We start from the raw sequence: 14,773 nt of genomic DNA on the forward strand, positions 1-14,773 counted from the left end.
TTGGAATTTAATGTTGCCACTTACTTTCACTTGAAAAAAAAACTGTGTTTCACGTTTATTCTCTGACTGTTGATCAAATCATGCCAAAAAACATCTCCACCTGTCTCCTCGGAAACCTTTATTCCGAAAAATTTCTTATGGAAAATTCTTCTCGCATAATATCCTCCGGATATTATTCCTCCTACTTAACATTTTCTCCTCGTTAATATGAAAAATTTTGCCTCGGCTATTTCCCCTAGAAAATTATCGTTACTTTAATTTGAAAAAAAAAAAACAAAACATCTTTTGTTTTAGTTTAACTTCAGAATTTTTCAAATCATACCTAAAAATCCCTCTGACCCGACAGAAAACTTTCTTTACAAAATTCCCCGGTGGAAAATTTCTTTCGTAGATTTTTCCCCACAGAAAATTCCTTCTGTAGATTATCCTACCATCCACAGCAAAAAATGAAAAGAAATTAAATAAACAATTATAGTAGACAAACATACAACAAGTAATGAATGAATTAAAAAACCTTAAAAATAAGAAAATTTAAACTGAAAATGCAAATCAAGATTTAAACGAGCAAAATTTGATGAAATTGAACGTTTGGCGGATATCCCCTCCCAATCCATAAAATTTGAATACCTACTGTATCATACACTTGTTACTGAAAACTTTGTAGATTGAATAGTCTTGGAAAGAACTAATAGAAGTAAACTGATTATTTGATACATAATAATACTAATTACTGGTAGCTCAGTTCAAATATTTATTTCACTGTATTTTCTACCTTTATTTTCAGTGTTGTAATAAGTCTAAAAGAAAATATTTTGGATATACTTCGTTTTTAGTTGAGCACAACAATACAGTGGGCTATAGACTTCTAGATTTAGGAAAGGGGCGCATATAGCAAAAAAGTGAAACATGTTGAAACAAAGCAAAAAGGCGATAAGAACAACAAAAAATTCAACATCAAAACACAAACTTGCAAAACATAGAATGGACCATTCAAACAAATTCTCACGACGCCTAAGACCCACCCGGACGAATCCTCCAATAATATTTATGTCTAAATAATACCTACCCGTCAAAGTTTCCAAAAATCTAATATCTAAACAGGTATAATAGTACTTGTTTGTTTTGTTATGATTGTTTCATTTATTTTTGTTCATTTTGGGTTTCATTTTTTTTTATAGCTAAAGATTTTTTTCGGCTATGCTTGTTTTGAGTACTTAATTTATCTTTTACTTGCTTTAAGATTTATTTAAAATTTATGTACCTGTTTTATGTTTGTTTGCTATGATTGTTCGTGTAATTGTGTTGCGAGAGCAACACTTTGGTTTTGTCCCGCTTTTTATTTTTTATTTTTTTCTATGCCGCCGATCGCGGCTTATTCTTGGAAATTGTTAAGGGTCTAACCAGTTTTACGGAAAGTGTGGACCTCAGGCCGGATTGATGAATATGACATTACATTTTAGAAAGCTCCGCAAAACTCATGCCTGGGGCCAAAAAGGATGGTTTTTGCTTGTCCACGAGCCAGAACCTATGGTGTGCGAAGTGAAGTGGAGTTATATAGCCTATGTCAGAGAGGAGTATCCGAAGTTGTGCAGCCAAACTTTCGTTTCATCAAACCATGTTTCTGTTTTCGAGTGGAAAGCTCCGTTCTAGCAGGCGAGCAGGCAGGCACCACATTCAGTTGAAGATGGACTAAAATCTAAAAGTGTTAAATATATGCGGTAGTTACCCGGCCCCAGAGCCAATATATCTTCTTTGAGTGATAAATAGAAAAATTTACAGAAGCAAAAAAGCGGCATTTTCCCACGGGTCCGAAAGTGTTGCCGTGATTTCGGCTGGGTTTATCATCTGTTTCTAGGACTTGGGACTGAGGTAGAGAAATGTTATCAGATGCTCTTAAACTTTAAAAGTTCTGCCATTGCTAAAGAAATTGGAGCTTATCCTTTGCTCCTTTCTAAGTGGTGACGCTAAAAAGTTGGCCTACGGCAAAAAAATCAACTTTTGAACTAAGACAGATAGAATTTTTTTTTTTAACGGCAATCGATAGCTCTTGATGAGCTGATCAAAGTATACGTCATCCATTTTTTGATACAAAACTTCCTTCATGAGATATACTAGTTTGAAAGTTTCAAGGGGTTGACAACTTCAATAGTAGGGTACACACTGAAACCAAAAATAGGCCGATACCAATTGTGAGACAAGTAAAGGACTTGTAAGCAACAGTCGGCTGTTAGACCATAATCATCTTCGGCAATAAGGGGTTTGCAACTTTGGCTAGTTCGTGTACCTATTATTTGTTTCCGTTTTATTTGATGGTAGGACCAATTTGGTTCCAGTGGTAAGACATGCAGGGGAATTGTAAGTAATAATCGTCTGTTAGGCTACAATCATCGTCAGGGAAGAGAGATTTGCAACTTTTGCTAGTTGGTGTAGCCTACCCATAATCACTGTAACCTAGAATTAAGTGTTTACGCAACGAGTACAAACGATAACGTAAAACAATTAGGTAGTTTCGTAATAATTAGTGTCACCTATGGTATTTTAATCCTGAAAAGTTACAAATAGCTTTATCATACCAACTAGATTATGTAAGATGTTGTTCCAAGTTTTCATCCGTCACGATGTCTACGATTGAAAAGGATATAGCTCAACTGGCTGCAAAGTCAATTTAGTCCCTTCTTTCGATATTCTTTTGTTATTATTGTTTTTTCAACCCTGAGGGATGCCCTTTGATCATGTGATTAGTGATCGCGTTCTTCTTTGAACATAACGTTTTAAAAGCTTCGATAAGCTGACAACTTCAGCGTTTAACCAATAGCAAAGAAACAAAACCAAAGTGTTGCTCTCGCAACACTTTATTCGGCGAAGCCGGAGAAAGGTTGCCGCAACACTTCACGTTGCTCAGGCAACGTAGGTCTAGTTTTTGTTTCTTATGTGTTTCATTCATTCTCCAATAGTAATTTCCGGTTGTTTTAAGTTCGAATTATTATAGACACTTTTTTGCTGATCTGTATTTAATATGGCTTTTCTTTTAAACTTCTTGACATTAAAAGTCCAAATAAAATTTTATCTATAACCTACCTCCACATTTACATGATTGCTTTATTATGGATTTACATCTTTATTAATTTAAATTACAAAAAAAATCTAAAAATTCAAGTTAAATTAAATATTCATTAATTAATTTAATATTAGGCTATGTATTAGAATAAATAGATAAATTTAAATACATTTCTCATCCTTTTGTTAGGTGCTTTTTTCTAGAATAATGTGTGGGCAAAACACACTTATTTTAAATCAACTGGTTAACATTATAAGCATTAGCAAACACTTAGAGCATACCAGTAAATATCATTAAATATTTGGACAAAGTTTGTCTTTAGATAGTTGGTTCACTATTTGCTCTTCTATTGAACAAGTTGTAAAAAAAAAACAATAAAAGATAGCAAAAGTCGAGATATTTTACCAAAAATAGCTTTAAACCAGTGTTTATTCCACACCGCGTGGGGTTGCTTGGTAAGTATACCTTTGAAACAGACTGAGATTGATGGAATTAAAATTGACAATAATTTTGTTTTTTTGGTATCATGATATTATTTTGTTTTATTGTGTATGAATTATTTATGTAATTTTTTTTCGCTACACGGTTTTACCCTTCTGCTTATTATAGATTCGCTGTTTTTAATCTTTGTAACTTGTTATTTTTCCTCTTCTATTTTTGTTCTTTTTTGTTAGTAACATTCGGTTGCTAAAGGTCTCGGAAAGTAAACAAAATAAATCTATGAATCCAAATCTAATTCATTTGCATCCTCCAAACCAGGATGAGGAAGCTTCAGTGAATTGTAGTGACCATTTGAAGTTTTGTTCTTTAATTAGTTTTTGATTTCTTGGTTTCTAACCAAAATTTGATCCCTTCTTCAATTAGACGCATTTCCACTGCTTTTTCACATACTGAATTTGAATTCTGCAGCTTATAACCAAGTAATAGAAGTTCTCTTTATCTTTTCCAGTGATCAGCTGGAAAGTCAATGAATATACTAAAACCAGTTTTTTTTTTTTTTCATTTACCACACTTATTCATTATTTCTGAGCGGTCATCAACGACTACTATCTGATGCCTAATGTCTACTATCTAATGTCTAAGGAAAGTTGGAACGATGAATTTTCTATGTTTCTCACAATTTTTCAATATCAGACCGTAAGAGCTAGACCATTAAACACTAGAAGACGGCTCCAAGATAATCAGTTTCTTTGAAATCTCGTAAAAACAATTCGTGAGTATCTGTCATGAACCATATATTCCTGTTTAAAAAAAAAAAAAACTTATTTCTGAAGATTTTTGCCTTCTTAAGATTCTAGGCTATGTATAACGAAACTGTTTTTTTCACGAGTATAGCTCAGAACTGTTACGAGTGCTTTAGTTATCAAACACCTTAGGTCCTCAGTTTTATAGATTATGAGTAAGCGTTCAATTTTAGTTATAGAAGAGCTTCAACGAAGGTCTTATCCTTGCATGGCATACCAGACAAATACCACTATAGTGAGTCCGCTATATTGTTACTAGCAAAGCTGTATTATCCGAATAAATTATGGAGCGAATGAATTGAAGAATCCTAGTAACCTCTAAGCACCTTTTTTCTATATTAGATAGAGAAATTTAACGAATTAATCGATTTTCATTTGAGTAATTAGCTTAGGGGCTTTGAAAAACCTTACATAACTGGGCTAATTTACCTAAATGGGCTTTCATTATCCAGTTCATTTCTCCTAAATAAATAAATAAATTGCATAAAAGTGACTTTTTTATTCGACTGAATGGTCAGTTTTAATTGTCTTGTCGATAAAATGTAGATAGTAAAATTTTTGAAATGGCAAAAATGAGTTTAAGGGTTCAGTATCCCCACATTTTCCTATTTTTTAGCACATTTTATTCAAATTATAACGTATAAAGTCTTATATATTTATCTCCCTCCCAAAAAATTTTTGGCTTAAGTTCTTGTGTTGGTGTTCAGCTTAATTTAAACCACGTCACTAAATATATATATATACTAATCTATTAACGGTATTTTCCAATTTCAAATGCATTTATGGATTTAAAAAAAATCATATTATAACAAAATACTATTGCTACTGCTAACAACTCACTGAAGGACCAAGCCACCTGAGGCTAAACCAGCTCCTCAGCGTCCTCCTCCATCCCAATCTATTCAATGCCTCCCTCTTTACGCCCTCTCAGGACGTTCTCGTTTCCAAAAAATCTTTCCTTATGAAATCCTCCCACCAAAACTAGGGACGACCTACTTTTTGTTTGGAGCTCTAAACTGTTGGCCCAAAAGGACAATCTTTGTTAATATTTTACCATCTACCGGCTGAATGTGCCCTAGCCATCTCAACCTTTCTCTCATTATAACCCTAGAAAGTGGGAATGAACCACATGTTTTGCCTACTGTTTGAACTTGAACAGCCATAGCTGTTCCGTATGTATAGATGATAAAGCCGTTTGAATACGTGGATGTACAGAGTGTCTTTTGATTGAATTCAAAATAACCTGAGGTTTCACCTTAATGCACAAATCCTTATTGAACACATTAAAAATAGAACGTTCCCCTCTTTCAAATAATATATCTCATATTAAAAATGGAACGGTGAAAAAAAAAAATTAAAACGTAGAGCCTACTACACTCTTAACTTAGGTAGTGCTATTTTGCTAAAATATTCTGAAGGTAAATCAATATTTTCATAATTTCCTTCTACAAAGGGACTGTTCTACCACCCAAAATAATAATACCTGACATAAAAATTTGAATTTTTTGATTTAGATGTGGTACCGAAATAGTTCAAATGTCGTTTTAACAATTAAATATTAAGATTTTTCTGATAAACTAAAAAAAATATAGACACACTACTGCTTTCCATGTGAAAATTATGACTTTCCCATGCAATTTTCCTTGTTGCTCAAGATAAGGGACTATGATTATCGAGTGTGGTGCTATCAACGCAGGTCAGCCAAACAATGCAGCTTTCATTTCAATCGCGTGACATTTTCAAGGAATTTCAGGCTAACTTTCAAAATCCTGAAAAACTTTATTTTATAAGCTTTTGTAATTAATATTAGCTGATATTACAAGTTATCATTCCTGAATCACTATGGCTATAATGAAAGAAAGGTTGAGATGGCTAGGGCACGTTTTGCGGATGAAGGATTACAGATTGCCAAAGATTGTCCTTTTCGGACAACTCTCTAAGGGTAATCGGACAGCAGGTTGTCCTCGCCTGATGTTGGAGGATGTCATAAACAAAGATTTAAAGGAAATGGGAGCTTTCTAGGAGGGTGTAAAGAGTTAGGCATTAAATAGACTGGGATGGAGGAAGAGCGTGCTCAGCTGTGTTGGCTTCAGGCGGCTTGGCGCTGCAGTGAGTTTTTAGTAGTAGTATTAATAATATTTGAATTCAAATAATTATACTGTGTGAAATCCTGGAGCACAAGAACAAAGACGAATAAAGACGAACAAAAAGATAGAGTGGATATAGGTAGAGTTTTAATGTTTATTGACGAAGCGATGGTCTCATGGAAATTTGATAACAAAAGGAGGCTAATATGCGCCCATTCGAATAAAATGAGCGAAAACCAATACATTCAGACAGTTTCTTGTAATTGATTTTGGAGTACAACAAGGGAAAGAAAAAAGGAAGCTAGTGTAAAAAAATTTGTACTAGACAGTACTAGGCACTGGAGCAACAATCACTGTTGCTCCAGTTCTCTGTAAAGTTCTAGAGCTGTTAGTCACAAAAGAAATTCAATATTCGTGCCGAAGGGTTGTGCTCACGTTCTCTTCAGTCTTGCAGCTATTTTAGCAGATTCTCACGACTCTGGTGACCTTATAGTGATTGGTGCTTTTGATTTGAGCAGAGCGTTTGATTAGTCAATTCACGCTCAGGCCCTTTTAGCCGCTTACCAGCGGAAACTTCCGTGTCACTAGCGTATTGTTCGATATGTATTGCCGTTTAAAAGCGCGTATAAAGATAGGTAACTGCATCACATCAGTGGTTGTTCCAGTAAAAAAGGTGTCCACCAGGGTTCATTATTATCCCCGATTTTGTACAATAACAGCGTTTTAAATGCCCAGGCATGTGCCGATGTTTTGTGTATCTCTAAGAATATAAATGTGTCGCTACTTAGAAACACGGAAGATCTTTTAAATCTAAGTCGGTCTATTAGGGGGTCTGCAATCAAACTTCTCGATCCTACGTGATGAATACCTAAAACTCTGCCTCGCTTTCAATACTTCTAAATCTGAAGTTGTTTTTTTCAACGATAGTTCTTCTCAGCCTGAACACCTCCTGCTGGGTAGCGGGTCAATTACCGTTTCATCTCACGTCGTGTATCTGGGTCTACCCATAGCCCGTAACCTTAACGAAACTCGTATATTGCTCGTCAAACACGTCGAGAAAAAACTCCACACCGTGTATGGGTCTATTGTCGCCAGTAGACTCTTCTTTTGCCGAAAGTATCTCGCGAATATGTGTAACGCTGTCGCACTGCCAAATATTCTATATATCGTGCCATTTTAGAATGTATTAACTGACACCCAAAAACGTAAGCTCCGGTCCCTTTATTTTAGGTTCGCAAAGTTCCTGCTGCGATGCCCCTTGTGGACGAGAAATACTTATATGATAGATAAACACAGAATTGCAAACCCCAGTATCGCGGTAAACCGGTTGATTTCTAATTTCCAGGCAAACTGGAACCACCCTTAGCTTAAACATTTCTACAGTTCTTGATTGTGCATTTTCCAAGTTGTATTTTCAATTTTTCTCCGTTTTCTTTATTTCTTTTTTCTTTTTTCTTCTCCGTTTTGTTCCATGTGAAAAGTACGGGTAAATAATATTTTACTTACTTACTTACTTACTTACAAAGTCTCTTGCTCCTCAACAGAATAATGGCTAAAGGTAAATTACATATCAAAATGGTTCTTGGAGGCAGCTCTATCTAACAGCACAAATGAAACGGCAAGATATCTTCAGGTCTTGTCAAACAGTTCGTGGTAACGAACTGTAGTAAGGAGCGACCCGGCTCAATAGTAACCGAAATTCTAAAAAATGGAATTCTGATACCGATAGTTACATCGAAAAAATTGCATTTTAATGCTGATTTTAAATATATACCTTTCATCAAGATTAGTCTTAAGTATCAAAAGTTATGAGCCTGAGAAAATTTGCCTCATTTTAGAAAATAGGGGGAAAACACCCCCTAAGAGTCATATAATTTTAATGAAAATCCCACAATCAGATTCAGCGTAGCAGAGAACCTTATTGTAGAAGTTTCAAGCTCCTATCTACAAAAATGTTGAATTTCGCATTTTTTGCCAGAAGACAAATCACGGATGCGTGTTTATTTTTTTTTTTTTTTTTTTTTTCCCCAGGGGTGATTGTATCGACCCAATGGTCCTAGAATGTCGCGAGAGGGCTCATTCTAACGGAAATTAAAAGTTCTAGTTCCCTTTTAAAGTGACCGAAAAAATTGGAGGGCACTTAGGCCCCCTTCCATGCTCATTTATTCCTCAAACTCACCAGATCAAAATTCTGAGATAGCCATTTATTCACCATAGTAGAAAAACCTAATAGCTATGTCTTCGGGGACGACTTACTCCCCTGCAGTCCCCGTGGGAGGGGTTACAAGTTACAAACTTTGACCTGTGTTTACATATAGTATTGGTTACTGGGAAGTATACGGACGTTTTCAGGGGGATTTTTTTGGTTTGGGAGGAAGAGTTGAGTTGGGGGGATTAAGTGGGAGGATTTTTCCATGGAAAAACTTCTCATGGGGGAAGAGACTTTCAATGAAGGGGGTGCAGGATTTTTTAGCATTATTAAAAAAAAACAATGAAAAAATAAAATATGATAAGTTTTTTTCTACTGAAAGTGAGGAGCAGCATTAAAACTTAAAACGAGCAGAAATTATTGTGCATATGAGGGGTTTACCTCCTCGTAATACCTCGCTCTTTACGCTAAGGTATTTTTAGTAATGTCAACTATTTATTCTACGGTCTTTGTGATTCAAGGGTCATTCTTAACGAATTGGGACAGAATTTAAGGCAGGACGGACTCTCAAAGAATGTTAACCTCCCATGTTAAGCATTTGGAGTTTGCCTGACGTTCCTGAATTAGTGATTTTGGCGGTTTTTATGTCAACAGAAGTAAAAAAAATCTGGTGAATATTTTGGCCTGATCAAATCTTAAAGCCGACAATTATTTTTAATTCCAAAATAATTATAAAACCTTTTTCGGGTTTGCATTCTAGATTGCTATGCTTGACATTGTTGTTGTGGGGTATCAAAAAATAGAGCAAAAAATTCTCTATTCAACAATTAGAAACTTATTTCTATAATATAAACCTCCTGGCTGCAGTCCTTTCAAATACTTTACATATTTGTGTTCCGAAATCAAAAATTCCCCTCAAAAGGTTAGATTTAACTGTAATTAGAGCATCTAAGAATGCATAAATTACACCAAGGGACTAACCACTCGGATTGTTCAGGAGCGATTCAGTCAAGCATTAATTAGTTGTAAACTGTTTAAACAGAGTCTAGAGAAGAAGTAGGGTGCAGACACCAAGCTGCCAGTTAATAAATGTATAAGAAACTTGTATTGAATAAATAATTAAGGATAAGCTGCGTCTAATCCTAGAGATAAATTGAACACAGCACAAGGGCCGAATAAGAAGCAAATGTTTTATTTTAAAAAGAATGATTTATCGTTTTGGCTATTATTGTACCGTTAAAATAAATTCAGGACAAATTTATATATTGTAGTATAAGTACAATTTTGCATAATCTTCTACTGAAATAAGAATTAAAGATATATAAAACGAGCTAACTAATGACAAATGTGAACGAAACAAAATGTCCCCAGAGTATTTAAATGTGTTATAGCAAGACTCAAGTGTTGCTGTAGAACTACAAAAGCAAACTGCAAAAGCAGTCAATGACCAGTCTCAAGTCCAAGGCTTTTCCAAGAAACATTTCAACCCCTTAGTAAATAAACCCCGATAAAAATGGCCAAAACCCTAATAAAATTCTTATATAGTTTTTGTTATTGACCACAGTAACATGGGAAAAAACACAAGCGAGGGCTCAATTGGCCAAATGTGCAGGCCCATCGTGAAAAGTTGAAATTAAATTATCGTGCTAGAGGCAGACCGCGTTTACCAAAATATTTGTTAGAAGGCTTAACGGTTGCTTCGGTTCACGACGAATCAAGTTCCGAAGAAATTGGAACAAATTCTCCTTTTGCGTTGTAAGTTATCACTTCTGGAAGAAATTTGGGGTCAGACCTTCTAAAAGGCTCAGGCAGGATTGTGGATCTACCTTACCTTTTTGAGAATTATGAAAAGCTTGTGATTCACCACATGTAAGTTTTTTCTTTGTCTTTCTTTTTAGGTCATTGATTTACTGCTATCAAAATTATTAGGATGGGGAATAATTCTGGGTTACAATTAATATAACTTGTACCTTAGTAATTCTTGATAATTGTCTTTTCTGCTACAGAAAGAGAATGTTCGATAACTTTTAAAGATATTTTCATCCCAAAACAACATAATTCTCTGATGGTTTCTGCTTAGGTTGGTTTAATTTCACTATTGTTGGTTTTACCAACAATTTAAAGCTTATATTGAATAATCGGCAGTTGTTTCGCTATTTCTTTAGCAATTTCAACTTAGTACTCAAGTTCTGGCTCTTCTCTTGTCATATTTCACGGGTTATCTATCACATTATTTTCAAACTATGGCTTAGACCAGTGGTTCCCAACCTTTTTCGGTCCGCGTACCCCTAGTCAAGGCCCAAAAAGTTTGCGTACCCCTTTCTTGAGAATCGTTGTTTTACTTTTTTCTTAACTAAAATCAGATTTTCAAAAACACGAGATTTATTGTCCAATATGACGGTGCTTAAATGTACGTGCAAAATCAATGAGAAACTTGAGGCTGCTTTTTTGCTAAAATATTATCAAATCTTGGCTCGATGTCACTAACGGCAATTATAAGGTCATTTTGTGCACTCAGTCTGTTTCTGTGTTTGGTTTTGATCAATGAAATTGCCGAAAATGACACTTCACAAAGGTAAGTGGATCCGAATGGTAACAAAGCAGACATGGCGATTTCACTTAGTTCCTTGTATTCTCCTTTCACCTCCAGCCAAAACTGGGAAACAGTTACATTTTGGAATTTCAGTTCTAAGGTGCGATCACTGGCAAGTTCGATCAGATTCTCCGTAAGGTTGTCACTAAGACCGGAGCTTGAGGTCACGTCTTCAACAAATGGATTTTGGATCCAATCCTGCGTTCTATCTTGGTTCATAATCGATGGGAAATATGACACAAGTTCATCTCGCAACTTTGTCAGATGCTCCCGAATACAATCACAGATTGTGTTGAGGTTATCAATTTCACTATCGTCCGCAAAACTTGTCAAGGGTCGGGAAGACACTAACGCTGTTTCTTTGAACCTTTTTAAGCCAGAACTCCAATTTCTTGATGAAAGCACACATCTTCGAATTCAGGGAGAGTTCGTCCGTCCGGAAACCTTGCATTGACAGATTCAAGTCATTCAGTTTGTCGAAAATATCCGCAAGATAGGCCAGCCTGCAGACCCAGTCCTGGTTTTCAAAAAGTGAACTGAATGCAGATTTTTGCTCCAGAAGAAACATATGAACTTCTTGTCGAAGCTCGAAAAGTCTGTTTAAAATCTTCCCACGAGACAACCAGCGAACTTCTGTGTGCAGAAGTAAATGTTGATGTTCTGAACCCATCTCTTGGCACAGCAACTTGAACATTCTTGAGTTCAGTGGTCGGGCTTTGATGAAGTTGATCACTTTTACAGCCTCGTTGAGGGTCTCGTGCAGATGTGCGTTCATCCTTTTCGATGCAAGAGCTTGCCTGTGAATGATGCAGTGCAACCACTTCACCTTTGGATTTTTATTCCTTATCCAGGCCATGAGCCCATTATCCTTCCCTGTTAGGGCGGCAGCTCCATCACTGCAAACTGATAGACACCAGTCCCACAAGATGCCCCCTTCTGCGAAGAATTTGTCAATCACCTTGAATAGTTCTTCTCCTGTTGTTCTTGACTGTAGGTTTTGACAAAACACAATATTTTCTCTTATGTCAGAACAATCTTGATATCGAACAAAGACGATCACCTGGGCTTCACCTGACACATCCGTTCTTTCGTCAAGCTGTAACGCAAACATCTTCGTCAACTTTATTTGCTCAATAACCTGCATGACAATATCGCTTGCAATGTCTTCTATCCTTCTTGAAATGGTATTGTTCGACACAGGTATAGACTGAAGGGCGGTAGCAGTTTTCGTGTCAAACATTATTTCACTGACTTTCACTAGTGCTGGTAATATCAGACATTCGGCGATGGTGTGCGGTTTTTTCTGTTTCGCAAATAAATATGAAACAGCATACGAAGCCCGGAGAGCCTTTGAAGAAACTGATGCCACTTTTGCAATTTCCAAACAGTTACTAGCGAATGCTTCTTGTTTACACTTGAAAAACTCTATGGGCTTACCGACATGAGAAGGGTGCACAGTACTGAGATGCCGGTTCATATGCGCAGGTTTCATGGAACTGTTGGCCAAGACTTGACCACAAAGAACGCACTGTGCATTCACTGGCTCAGACTTTGTCGCACTAAATCCGAGCCCTAGGTATTCTGACAAATATCGACGCACTTTGACCGATGATTCGTCATATTTCTTCTTCTTAGGTGCAGGTTCAGAGTTTTGGGTACCATCATTCGGCTTCTTGTTATTCCTGATCAGGAATCTATCCATCTTTGTTTGCAACCACAATTCACGAACTTTGTGTTTCAACAGATGACAAGATACTGAACTCGCTGAGTTTAAATCGAGACCTTACGGCTATGGAGAAAAATTAGCGGGTTACTGAAAGCGAAAGTTTTGAAAATGAGTCTGAAATTACGTACAATGGGTTATGTTATTTGATTTTGAGGGAAATGTTGGAACTGAGTCAGAAACAAGTTTTAAAGATGTAGACTAAATTAATTTTGGGACCTTCGCGTACCCCCTGCAAGGGTTTCGCGTACCCCCTGGGGTACGCGTACCACCGGTTGGGAACCACTGGCTTAGACAAGACAAGATTTATTTGTACAAAACGGCTATCACAAGCCCAAAAGGGCCAAATTCACACTTTAGTGTCAATAAAAAAAAAATGGTGAATGTCAATCAGTAACAAATATCAAACCAGTTTAAACTCATAAAATTCCAATCAGTAAAAAAGTCAAAAGATAAAAAGTCGTAAATTAAAACCGGGAAAACAAATTTAAACAAAATGACAATTTAGTTTAACTAGCAAGAATTGTAAAGTTTGCAATTGCAAAATAAGCCTTAAAACTACAAGTTAAAAGTGTAGTGAGAAGAGGGGAAAGTTACTAATTTAAAATTTCATCTATGAGAAGGATGAACGTTCTTCTATATCTTTCATTGGAAACTCTTATTGGGGCAAGAAGGGGGATTTTTGTTGAAATAGAACGTGGGGTAGTGGTGGATGCAGGGGGCGCCCTCCCCCTGACATAGTAGTAGATTTGTGGTTGGTACCGCTTGTTCTGGTTCTGTTTGGGAAGAATTTTTTTTTGTGTTTGGTCTTTAATAGTCGTGTTTTTAGTAAGTTTTTAATTATTAAGGCTGTTTCTTTTTGCAAACATATTTTAAATAAGGTTTCAGTTACTTTTTGCAGTCTCTGTTAGATTTTTATTAATGACACATGTCCCCGAAAAGTATTTAATTAAATTTAAGTTTATCAAGGGAATCTGTCCGTATTACCACAAATGCCAACTGGGAGGCGGAAATCTTCATTCGTAAGGAGGGGAGATTTAAAAACTTGACTTAATCTGCTGCTAATAGCAACATTAATTAAGAAATCATTATATTTCTATTTCTTTGTTCTATTTTTCCTGCTACACTATCAAACAAACTATTATTTAATGTTGAATCTACAATTAGTTCAAAAGAATGTATGATACCAAAATATGGTACTAATTTTTTTTTTTGACATTACAAAGTTTAACTAACTCGCTATAGTCGCCAGAAGTGCAAATGCTACAAATTATGCAGAAAAGATAAAATATATAATTTTTTGTAAAAGGTGAACAAACTTTTAATTGTTTTTATGGCGAGGTGGTTCTTATAAACTTACTTTTTTTGTATCAATATTTCTAACTGACTTTAATTTCAATAGAACTCATCAGATTTTATATTAAATAAAAGTCCATGTCCACTACCTACCTACGACTTCCCCCCCCCAAAAAAATCCTGGTTTCTCCCCTGACGTGGCAGGTGGGTAAATGATCACTAGGGAAAAGAGAAGTAGTACAAGCCATCTGCACGGTATTGTTGGCAAAACACAAGGAAATTTGTACTCTCATTTCCTTAAGGGTGACTAGATTTGCTCTCCGAAGAAGGGAAATGTAAGGCCCTTTACCCTGTTTGAATATAATTCTTAGACACGTTTTTTGAACTGCTTCTATTCTGTCCCACAATTCATTGGACATGCCAGGATGGCAAACAGAGAAACAGAAAAAAAAACAGAAAAAAAAAGTATTAATCCTAAAACGTTCACAAATAAAATGAAAAAAAGAAGTTTTTTAACTGAAAGTAAGGAGCGACATTAAAGCTTAAAACAAGCAGAAATTACTCTGTATATTAAAAGGGTTTTTCCCTCCTTACGCCAAAGTTTTTTGCTGTTTTAAAAAGAA

This window comes from Artemia franciscana, chromosome 15 (genome assembly GCF_032884065.1).
Source record: "Artemia franciscana chromosome 15, ASM3288406v1, whole genome shotgun sequence".
NCBI lineage: Eukaryota > Metazoa > Arthropoda > Branchiopoda > Anostraca > Artemiidae > Artemia > Artemia franciscana.